The sequence below is a fragment of the Oncorhynchus kisutch genome, unplaced genomic scaffold (assembly GCF_002021735.2).
Source record: "Oncorhynchus kisutch isolate 150728-3 unplaced genomic scaffold, Okis_V2 Okis01b-Okis20b_hom, whole genome shotgun sequence".
In the NCBI taxonomy this organism is placed as follows: Eukaryota; Metazoa; Chordata; class Actinopteri; order Salmoniformes; family Salmonidae; genus Oncorhynchus; species Oncorhynchus kisutch.
This window is the reverse complement of record NW_022261978.1, coordinates 1,017,563-1,027,912: the sequence shown is the minus strand read 5'-3', so window position 1 is coordinate 1,027,912 and position 10,350 is coordinate 1,017,563. Positions and strand designations below refer to the sequence as shown.

The 10,350-nt window shown below is 42.3% G+C and overlaps 1 long non-coding RNA gene across 1 annotated transcript; it reads right to left on the bottom strand.

Moving 5' to 3' along the window:
* Positions 1-832: 832 nt before the first annotated feature.
* Positions 833-6,441, bottom strand: LOC116358810 (uncharacterized). The gene is made up of 10 exons (XR_004206487.1): positions 5,392-6,441; positions 4,508-4,591; positions 3,878-4,222; positions 3,476-3,678; positions 2,697-3,004; positions 2,453-2,614; positions 2,078-2,168; positions 1,876-1,915; positions 1,680-1,760; positions 833-1,597 (listed from the first exon to the last, which is right to left on the bottom strand). It is a non-coding gene; the product is annotated as an uncharacterized LOC116358810 (long non-coding RNA).
* Between the last annotated feature and the right edge of the window lie 3,909 nt (positions 6,442-10,350).

The following is a 10,350-nucleotide window of genomic DNA, read 5'->3' as shown; positions in this document are numbered from 1 at the left end:
TTACATAGTTAGTCCTCCCTGTCGGTCCATCTTTACATAGTTAGTCCTCCATGTCGGTCCATCTTTACATTGTATGCTACTGTAGCGATCACTTCATTCTAGTCATCATGTATTAGCTACTGTTGTTCATTCTTATTAATCTTCTGCTAGTAATACATTTACGCATGTTATCATGTATGCTTGTACATTGTGAGTATGCAGGCATCTTATACCCTGATGAGACTCACTCTGCTACAGTAGTTTTACTGAGAGTGGGTCAAATCTACCACCAGCATGCTGGCCCAAATGCTGTTGGCCACTATATGCGCTGTTCAGCAGTCGACATTACTGGATCTTTTTATCATTAAGCATATATTCATAGATGTACGGCATCATTTAAAATGTCATACTACTTCTTAAACCTGACTTTCTTCCTCAGATTTCAAGTTCACATTGGACCTTAGTGGGGAAGCTGACGCTGTGATTACTAATCAAGGCTAGCTATAATTGCAGCTGTGTTGGATGGCATGTTGATACTAGCATTACCTAGCATGTGGTGGTCTTACTATAGTTTCAGCTGTGTTGGATGGGATGTTGATACTAGCATTACCTAGCATGTGGTGGTCTTACTATAGTTTCAGCTGTGTTGGATGGGATGTTGATACTAGCATTACCTAGCATGTGGTGGTCTTACTATAGTTTCAGCTGTGTTGGATGGGATGTTGATACTAGCATTACCTAGCATGTGGTGGTCTTACTATAGTTTCAGCTGTGTTGGATGGCATGTTGATACTAGCATTACCTAGCATGTGGTGGTCTTACTATAGTTTCAGCTGTGTTGGATGGGATGTTGATACTAGCATTACCTAGCATGTGGTGGTCTTACTATAGTTTCAGCTGTGTTGGATGGCATGTTGATACTAGCATTACCTAGCATGTGGTGGTCTTACTATAGTTTCAGCTGTGTTGGATGGCATGTTGATACTAGCATTACCTAGCATATGGTGGGCTTACTAAACACCTGAAGGAGCAGAGCTAATGAATAGTTCAACATATTTCTACATGAAATGTAATCAAATCTGGAAATGGCAAAATCTTATAGAAAAATAGCAGAAGCATAATCTTTCCCATTTATCATCTATATACAAACTGTATTTATCATCTATATACATACTGAATTTATCATTAGGATAACAATCTAAATTACAGCATTTACTCAAAAGTTAAAGGTCATTGTCTGGAAAACCTAATAGATAAGAAAGCATAATGATAGTAAGAGAATAGCATTGTGAGGTCTAGCTTTGGTTTCATGCTGTTGCTCTTCAGTCCAGGTTCTGTGGTGGTTCTCTTCAGTCCAGTTTCTACGGTGGTTCTCTTCAGTCATGTTCTGTGGTGGTTCTCTTCAGTCCAGGTTCTGTGGTGGTTCTCTTCAGTCCAGGTTCTGTGGTGGTTCTCTTCACTCAAGGTTCTGTGGTGGTTTTCTTCACTCAATGTTCTGTGTTGTTTCTCTTTAGTCCAGGTTCTGTGGTGGTTCTCTTCAGGACGGGTTGTAGTTCTCATAATCGGAGGCATCAGCATCTATCTGAGGGATTGTGACAGTGGGGGAGTCCCTCACATTCTGAAATAAGACACTGAATGAGCACATTACCACCCACTCCGTAACATTTTTGTAGACACACACACACATTAAACACACTTACTGCCAGGGTGTCATACTCTGGTGACCTGGTCTTCATGTTCAGAGCTGTGTACGTGTCACTGTTAGGATCAGGATGGACACTCTGTGGAGAGAGAGAGTTGTCACGGTAAGAGTGAAAATAGTATGAGAGAGACTGTCATGACATAGTAAATTAATGTCACCAGGTGTGGAGGTGGAGGTGTAACTGATATAGTCACCTGTATCCCTGTTGTGGCATCACTTCCTGCTGAGGATCTCCTGTAAAGTGGGACAGAGTGAATTCTGCTCTCTAGTGACCACTAGTGGAAGTTTATATGTTACTAATACAGTTTTGCACATGAATAAATGAATATATTAATGCATTCACAACAAATCAGAGTGCTAAGGGGAATTTATAAAACATTTGAAAAATTCTGTCACCTGAACCACATGAGTCCAGAGAGACAGAGGATGAGAACCAGAACAACCACTATGATTCCTACAGCTGCAGTCAGAACTGAGGTTTGTTTCCCTATAATAAAATATGGATGACATGAGTACATGGTAATACAGGACTGTAATGGTGTTCCTATGAACTGACAATGAATATACACTAACAAAGGACATCAAAGGGGGATCAAAGCTTCACCTGGATTCACCTGATCAGTCTATCTATGTCATGGAAAGAACAGGTGTTCTTAATGTTTTGTACACTCAATGTTTAATTATAAAAAGCCATATTAAAAGTATTAACATTAGAATGAACCATGTAGTTTTGTATTGAAGTATTGCAGTTGTATCTGCCTGCATCCTCACTGCTGACTGGGTTTAGGAACAGACTGGTAGATTGGTTGGTTACATATCCATTCTTGTACCAGATGTAGGTGGGGTTGTCACTCAGAATACAGGTGGTGCTACAGGTCAGTATCACCTTCTGTCCGTCTGTCACAGTGGCAGGAGTCACCTTCACCTGCAGACCTAAATGAAAGAGGATTAAAGCACTGAGTTCATCATTAAGTAATCGTTTGCAGTATTGATAGGATGTGACCTGCAGTGTTACCTGTGACAGTCAGAGTTGTTCCAGGGATGGTGGGCTCTTATACTCAGCTGAGTCCTCCTCTCTCAGGTCTGTGATTCTCAGGATGGAGTCACTCTGCATATTTCCAAGGTACTCCACACGACCCCCATACCCCGGGCTCAGGATTTGAGACGTCTCATGAAGTTTTCCTTTTGTATACCAGATTGTTTCAGAGACTGTATGACCACTGGGATAAGTATAAGAGCAGGATATGTCCACTGATGACCCATTCAAGGTACAGATCCTCTGATGGGTGTAAGTCACGTGGAAATAACTGTGACCCTCAACAGCTGAAACACAAGTACATTTTTCAAATGGTGTCAGTATTTAGAACTGTAAAATCAACCACCATTAATCTAAATGGAATAGTAGCTCTACCTCATGTCTGTTTCACTAAACATCAACCACCATTAATCTATATGGAATAGTAGCTCTACCTCATGTCTGTTTCACTAAACATCAACCACCATTAATCTATATGGAATAGTAGCTCTACCTCATGTCTGTTTCACTAAACATCAACCACCATTAATCTATATGGAATAGTAGCTCTACCTCATGTCTGTTTCACTAAACATCAACAACCATTAATCTATATGGAATAGTAGCTCTACCTCATGTCTGTTTCACTAAACATCAACCACCATTAATCTCAATGGAATAGTAGATCTATCTCATGTCTGTTTCACTAAACATCAACACTGACCAATGATGTATTGGAGGATTTTGACAGACTTTAAAAGTGTATCAGTCACACTCACACACTGCAGGAGAATTGATGCCTTTTACAGCACAGTAGAAGCTGTCTTCAGTTTGAAAGTAGACTGAGTATGAGGGGGAGGAGGCCCCTTGTACAATCTACTGTTCCTGTACCAGGTGTAGGCGGGGTTACCAGTCAGAGTACAGGTGGTGCTACAGGTCAGTGTCGTTGACCACCATGTAGTGGTCACCTTCACCTGCAGGTCTGGAGTAGATAACAACATTAAAACCATCAATGACCTGTTGTCTAGTTCAAATGAGGCAGGAGTGGACGTTCTCAAATCATCAATTCAGACATTCCTATTATACCAACATTCATATTAATTATATTATTTCTGTACAAATTTAGACAATTTTTCCAGAACCACTTAAACAGATCAACACTATATATAATATCACTGTACCTGTAACAGACAGAGTGACTCCAGGTTCGGCATAATATTTCCCTCCTGTCTGATCTGTTATAAATCTGAATTTGTACTCAGCTGAGTCACTCTCTCTCAGGTTTGTGATTCTCAGGGTGTGTCCATTCGTCTTATCTCTACGGTACGTCACACGACCTTTGTAGTTTGAGTCATTTCTCAGATTTACATAATTCTCCACATCATACTTTTTGGTGAACCAGAAGGTTGTTGTGACTGTACTACTGGGATATGTGTAAGAGCAGGACAGATCCACTGTTGACCCCTTCAAGGTACAGATACTCTGAGTGGTGTATGTAACACTCCAGCCATTCTGACTCAGTACCACTGAAACACAGTGAGACATCACAAGGACGTTACATTAAGTTCAAGGTCTTGTGACTCACACTAACACTTTGTTCCATAGTTGCTGAGTTGAGACATAGATACTCTTTGGTTGAGTGTGAATGGAAACCACAGATAATATTCACTCAGTGAGGTGTGAAAGACAACTGTTTAAAGGGAAGTGGAGACGCCAAGTGTGTCGACAGTAGAACATAAAAATGGTTATGCTTTTAGAAATATCTGTAGATCGATAAACAGAGCAACTTCAAGATAAGAATGAGCCCGTACCTGCTACAGACCAGAGAAAGACCACCAGAGAAAGACGACCACCTGCTGTTCTCAAGACCATTGTTGCATCTCCCACCCTGCAGTCTTAGAAACATATACAACAACTCACTCTATAGCTGGTGAATAACTCCACCTGATACATTGAAGTATAAGCTGTAAATGGGGTACAGGGCCTCATTACTGAAAATGAACCAGGCTCATATTGTGTTGTGTTGTATTGTGCTATATGGTTGTCTATGTGAATACTGTCTGTCTGTAAGTCTATATCACTATGTATGTAAAGTGTGTGACGTGTTGCATGTCTGTCTATTTAAGATGACATGATGTATGATGCATAAACTATTTAACTAATGGATACAATAAAGTCATCATTATCATCACCATCATTACAAACAACACCAACAGCGTATTCAACAGGTCTGTATTACTGTAAACACATATTTCTACATTGATTATTCTGATGCTGTTTTATTCTCAGAACCCCAAATATAGGAGGATAAATGTTCAATCCTCTACGGTCCATCAAGCTGTACAGCAGCCTAAAGACTGACCACCAGGTTCAATGACAGCTCCTATCCCCAAGCTGTGAGGCTAAACAGAAGTCACACACACACACACACACACACGCACACACACACACACACACACACACACAGCAGTATTACAATATTTGTCTGCATGTCTTTTTTACCCTGGTTAATCATCTCATCACTATGTAGATCAACACTCCTACACTGAGACACTTTATGAATACTGGCCCTGATGTAACAACCAAAACACAGCTCAAAACATAACAACAAGTAGAATGATACATTACCCTCAATAATATGACTTATTACTAAAAACAAATAACCAAAAACTATTTTTATGTCAAGAGTACTTACAGAGTGAAGTGAAGGGGAGAGTCTTGTACAGTGAGTCAACTGACTGGTAGTAAGTGTGAGTTCTGTGGTTGATACATATTTAAAGTAGCTGATGCAGAACAGTCCTTTCCTTCCTCTTTAAGACATAAACATGCATGATAACCAGAACATCATGTCAGAAAAGGGAGGTTACTGTATTAAAATGGGCCCTACAGTTCTATAATGGACAAAATGTCCCCCATTTCCACTTTTATTTAAATACAGAACCATGTTAACAATATGTTGACTATTCTATATGGAATGTTTATAATATATTAGGATGTGTTGCCTTGTCCCTCTGAGTTCTACATGGAACAGGTCAAAGTTCCATTTGGTCAGGTCCATGATGTCATTTCTATTCATTCTATTCTACTAACCCATTTAATGTACACTCCTCATCAGCTGCATCAAAGACCCTGCACTGACCCCCTTTAGTGTCTACAACATGGTTGTTGTAGAGGCGTTGGCCTGGGCAACAACCCCCTCAAGATTCTAATGATGACATCATCTCCATCATCAATAACCAAACATGTTTCACAGCTCAGGCCGAGGGGGCGGGGGAAGGAAATCAGAGGAGCACTCCTCTTCACTTTGATTGACACTTACTCCTACTGTGTGTCCAGTGTGCTGTCTGTGCTGTGTGTCAGAGGACTACAAAAGCGGTGACACCCTCCCAACAGCCCCATTCTAGCCAAGTTTCCTGTTCCCTTTTCAGGTAGCTACACGGCCCCTCCTCCGCTTCCTCAATCTTCATATTCATTATTCTGTCATTCCTTCTCTTCTTCCTTACTCTGTCATATCCGGACGGTACGTGGTGTTCAGGCTTGTAAGGGTTGTCAGGGTTTCCTGTCTCTTCCTCTCTGGTCAGGCTTGTGTTTGAAGCGACACCTGTCACCGTAGAAACAGCCGGTGGTCCTCCAGAAGAAACACTCGTCACCATTGATGGGAGCCATCCTCCTGGTCCTGGGAGAGAGAGAGCTAAACAGTATGAAAACACAAGCACCTGCAACTGTGTGTAACTGACGGGAGACTCTGGCAGCTCAGGACAGGAGGAAGATTCTGGCAGCTCTGGACAGGCTCGGGAGCACCTGTAGGGAGGAGACGGAGAGACAGCCTGGTGCGGGGGGCTGCCACCGGAGGGCTGGTGCGTGGAGGCGAGCCTGCCCAACCCTACCTGGCTGAATGCTCCCTGTAGCCAGGCCAGTGCGGCGAGGTGGAATAGCCCGCACCGGACTGTGCTGCTGCCTTCTCATACCACCGCCTCTCGGCTTTCGCTGCCTCCAGCTCTGCCTTGGGGCGGCGATATTCTCCCGGCTGTCCCCAGTGTCCCTTGCCATCCAAGATCTCCTCCGATGTCCAGGAGTCTGGAGATCGCTGCTGCTGCAGCCCGTTACCACGCTGCTTGGTCCTTTGGTGGTGGAAGAAGAGGAGGACCAAGGTGCAGCGTGGTATATGTCCATATTTATTAAATGAACACGGCAATAACAAAAATAACAACGAGAACGACTGAAAACAGTTCTGGCTGGTGCAGACACACAACAGAAAACAATCACCCACAACTCAAAGGTGAAAGTATGGTTCTCAATCAGGGACAACGATTGACAGCTGCCTCTGATTGAGAACCATACCAGGCCAAACACAGAAATCCCAAATTATAGAAAAAAGAACATAGACTGCCCACCCCAACTCACGCCCTGACCATACTAAAACAAAGACAAAACAAAGGAACTAAGGTCAGAACGTGACAGCAGATCAGTTAAGAACAAATTCTTATTTACAATGACGGCCAAGGAACACTGTGCTCCTGCTTCCACCTTCCATTTCAAACGTTTATATGAGCTGATTGGTAACATTTTATAACTCATAATTATTCATTATAAATGCTTATATATTATATGTTCTATGTTTATAAATCGTAGATGATGTTTTGACAGACAGATGGATGTCCTTACCCTGTGGAGGCGTACTGGGAGGCTGGGGAGGTGTTGAGGCCTATAGGGTTGGTCCTCTAAGGAGAGGGAGGGGTTCTCTGCATTTAGCTGTCTGGGTACCTGATCACCAGCCTGGTGCTCTCCAGCTCCACCCCCTGGACCGGAGGACAAACAGCAGGCACAGTCCAAATACATGCAATGGGACCAATAGCATTGTCCCACAAGTACAATGGAACCAATAACAAAGCTTGTTTTTCCTTTGCTGCCAGAAAGGAGTTGAATAGTTGTACTTTTCTCTCTGTGTTGAACGATGGTGATACTATTTAAAGCTCTAAACTGAAGCTCTAAACTGAAGGCTCTTGACTCTGTGTATCATGCAGGGATGTCTAACTCAACATTTAGATCTCTACAGTGCTGTCAGGTGGACATCAGTAGCAACACGCAGCCTCAAACCCTGGTCCATTCCTATTCAGAAGGCCATTTAAGGAAAACTGAGGGGAGGGGAGGGGAGGGGAGGGGAGGGGAGGGGAGGGGAGGGGAGGTAGAGAAGATGAGGTGAGAGAGTGAAGGGAGGAAAGGATGGGGAGATAGAAGGAGTGGGGAGAGGGAGAAGACAGACCGACACACACACACACACACACACACACACAATCAGCAATTTCCATATTCACAGTAGCAAGCTCAGACACTGACCTTCATCCCCATCAGTGCACTCCCCTTGAAGAAGTATCCCTTTGGCCAATCTGGGTTGAGCTGGATGGAATTCTGAGCGTCTGATACGGTAGAGGGGTAGAGCTCTAGACACCAGTAGCAGTATAAACCATATTCCCAAAGAACCAAAGAAATGAGATCAATGTAGAAATAGTCCATCCAGACCTTTACCACCTAGTAAATCTGTTGGACCACTTACATTAGAGTTCTCATGCAGTAGTCTAGGGAGCAACATACCCATACCACACACACACACAGAGACACAAGCAAAAACACACACACACACACACACGCAACAACACACACACGCACACACACATTTAAACACACACACACACGCAGGCACACACACGCACACACCCATACAACGTCTGATCTACCGGGAAAGACTCTGGCAAGTTCCAACTCAGTGTGTGTGCGTGTGTGCGTGCATGTTTGTGTGTGTGTTTGTTGATGAACAGTGCTGATTGTTGATCTATTACAGTTTATCTCCTGACAGTAATGGAGTATCCCTGGCTGGCCTATAGGCTAGCCACTCATGCATTATGTTGCTCAATGGCGCCATCATGTGTACGTTAGGCAGAAATACAAGAAACATAATTGATTTATTTGTTGTCTATTTATTGTCTAACTTTGAGCTTATTTACAACATGATACTTGTACTATATTCAATGTAAAAAAAACTGAAAAATGTAATGTATCTAAAATAGGTAATAACTCATAATTTGATAATTAAACAAGCAATATTATGACACGGAACAATATGGTATAACATAATATAAAATATAAAATGCCCAATAATATCTGACACCATTACAAAGTAAAACGTATTAAAACAAATCAGGAGCAACTCCAGAGCTAAAATGATTTAAAAGCTCTTGTCAATATTATTCATTTTGTGTCACTAAAACAAGCCAATACTTTATCTATTATAACAAATCTGGAATTGGCTAAATCCCATAGAAAAATAGCAAAAACAGATAAGTACACAAGAAAAGTAGGCTATTCATTAAGCGGAGCAAGTTCAGAAAGGAAACCCGAGGGCCCGCCTGAACTGAGAATGGAACCAATTAGAGGCTAGTATCATTCACGACTTCCTTATTGACCTGGTCTGCTCTTGCATCCTTCTGCCGCTTGCTGCTACCAAGCGCTGGCTTCTTTTTCTCCATTGATTCTACTGCTGTAACTAGCTGTTTCTCACTATGCTGCTGATTTCTGATATAATGTTTTCTTTGTGAATGCTCGCTAGCTGTGTTTGAAACTCACCCGCATCGTTCAATATGCTCATGTTGCAATGTTTGGCTGCTGCGGTGATGTGATTGATTGTGAGGATCAACCATGTTGCTGCTCTGTTTTCAGTTAATAGCCGGCGACATGTAGAATTAGCTAAGTAGAATTAGCCTCAGGAGTAGTCAATCATATAGCCTACCTGTTTGTTCCCAATACTAGTCAGAGTCAGTGCGCTCCGTGAACCATCATAGAGAATAGTCCTTCATCCATATAAGGAGGAAGAAGCCTGTGCTAGACTAGCATACAGGCTATGTGTTGCTATACAGTCTGGACTAGTGCATTTGTATAGTTACACTTTTGCTGCACTTCTACTCTGATTTGCTCAGAGCGTCTGCTAGCTCATTAGTGCAGGGGTTCTTAAACCTTTTCAGCCTGGGACCCGAATGCAACATTCTGTGTTTTCCTGGGACCCAAACTTAGGAAAATATGCAACTATACATAAATATCAGTACATTTCATTGCCCTTATGCCTAAAACAAATGCAATATAGACAAAAACAAATAACAATGACATTAAATATCTATTAATGTTTATTTTCCCCCATTGAAAACACTCTTGTCTGTCTGTCTAGGTTGGAACTGTTGCTGTTAAAATACAATAAATCATTTAAATTCTGAATTGGAATAAAGTGATTGATCAAATCTGTAGACCAGAAAACCCCCACACAGTCCTAATGAGAGCAGGTCTATTCTGGGCTCTGTTTTTGACAGTGTAACACTGAGGTCAAGCTCAGCCTTGAGACTGTTTCTGTACATGTTTTATAAGTGTCAGAGTTGAGAACCCTGACTCACATAGGGATGTGGTGCCAAACTGGACCAGAACATCTACTGCTTTCTCAGTCAGGCAGGAGACCGCTTCCTACTGTACATGAACAACCCAGAACATTACTGCTTTCTCAGTCAGGCAGGAGACCGCTTCCTACTGTACATGAACAACCCAGAACATCTACTGCTTTCTCAGTCAGGCAGGAGACCGCTTCCTACTGTACATGAACAACCCAGAACATCTA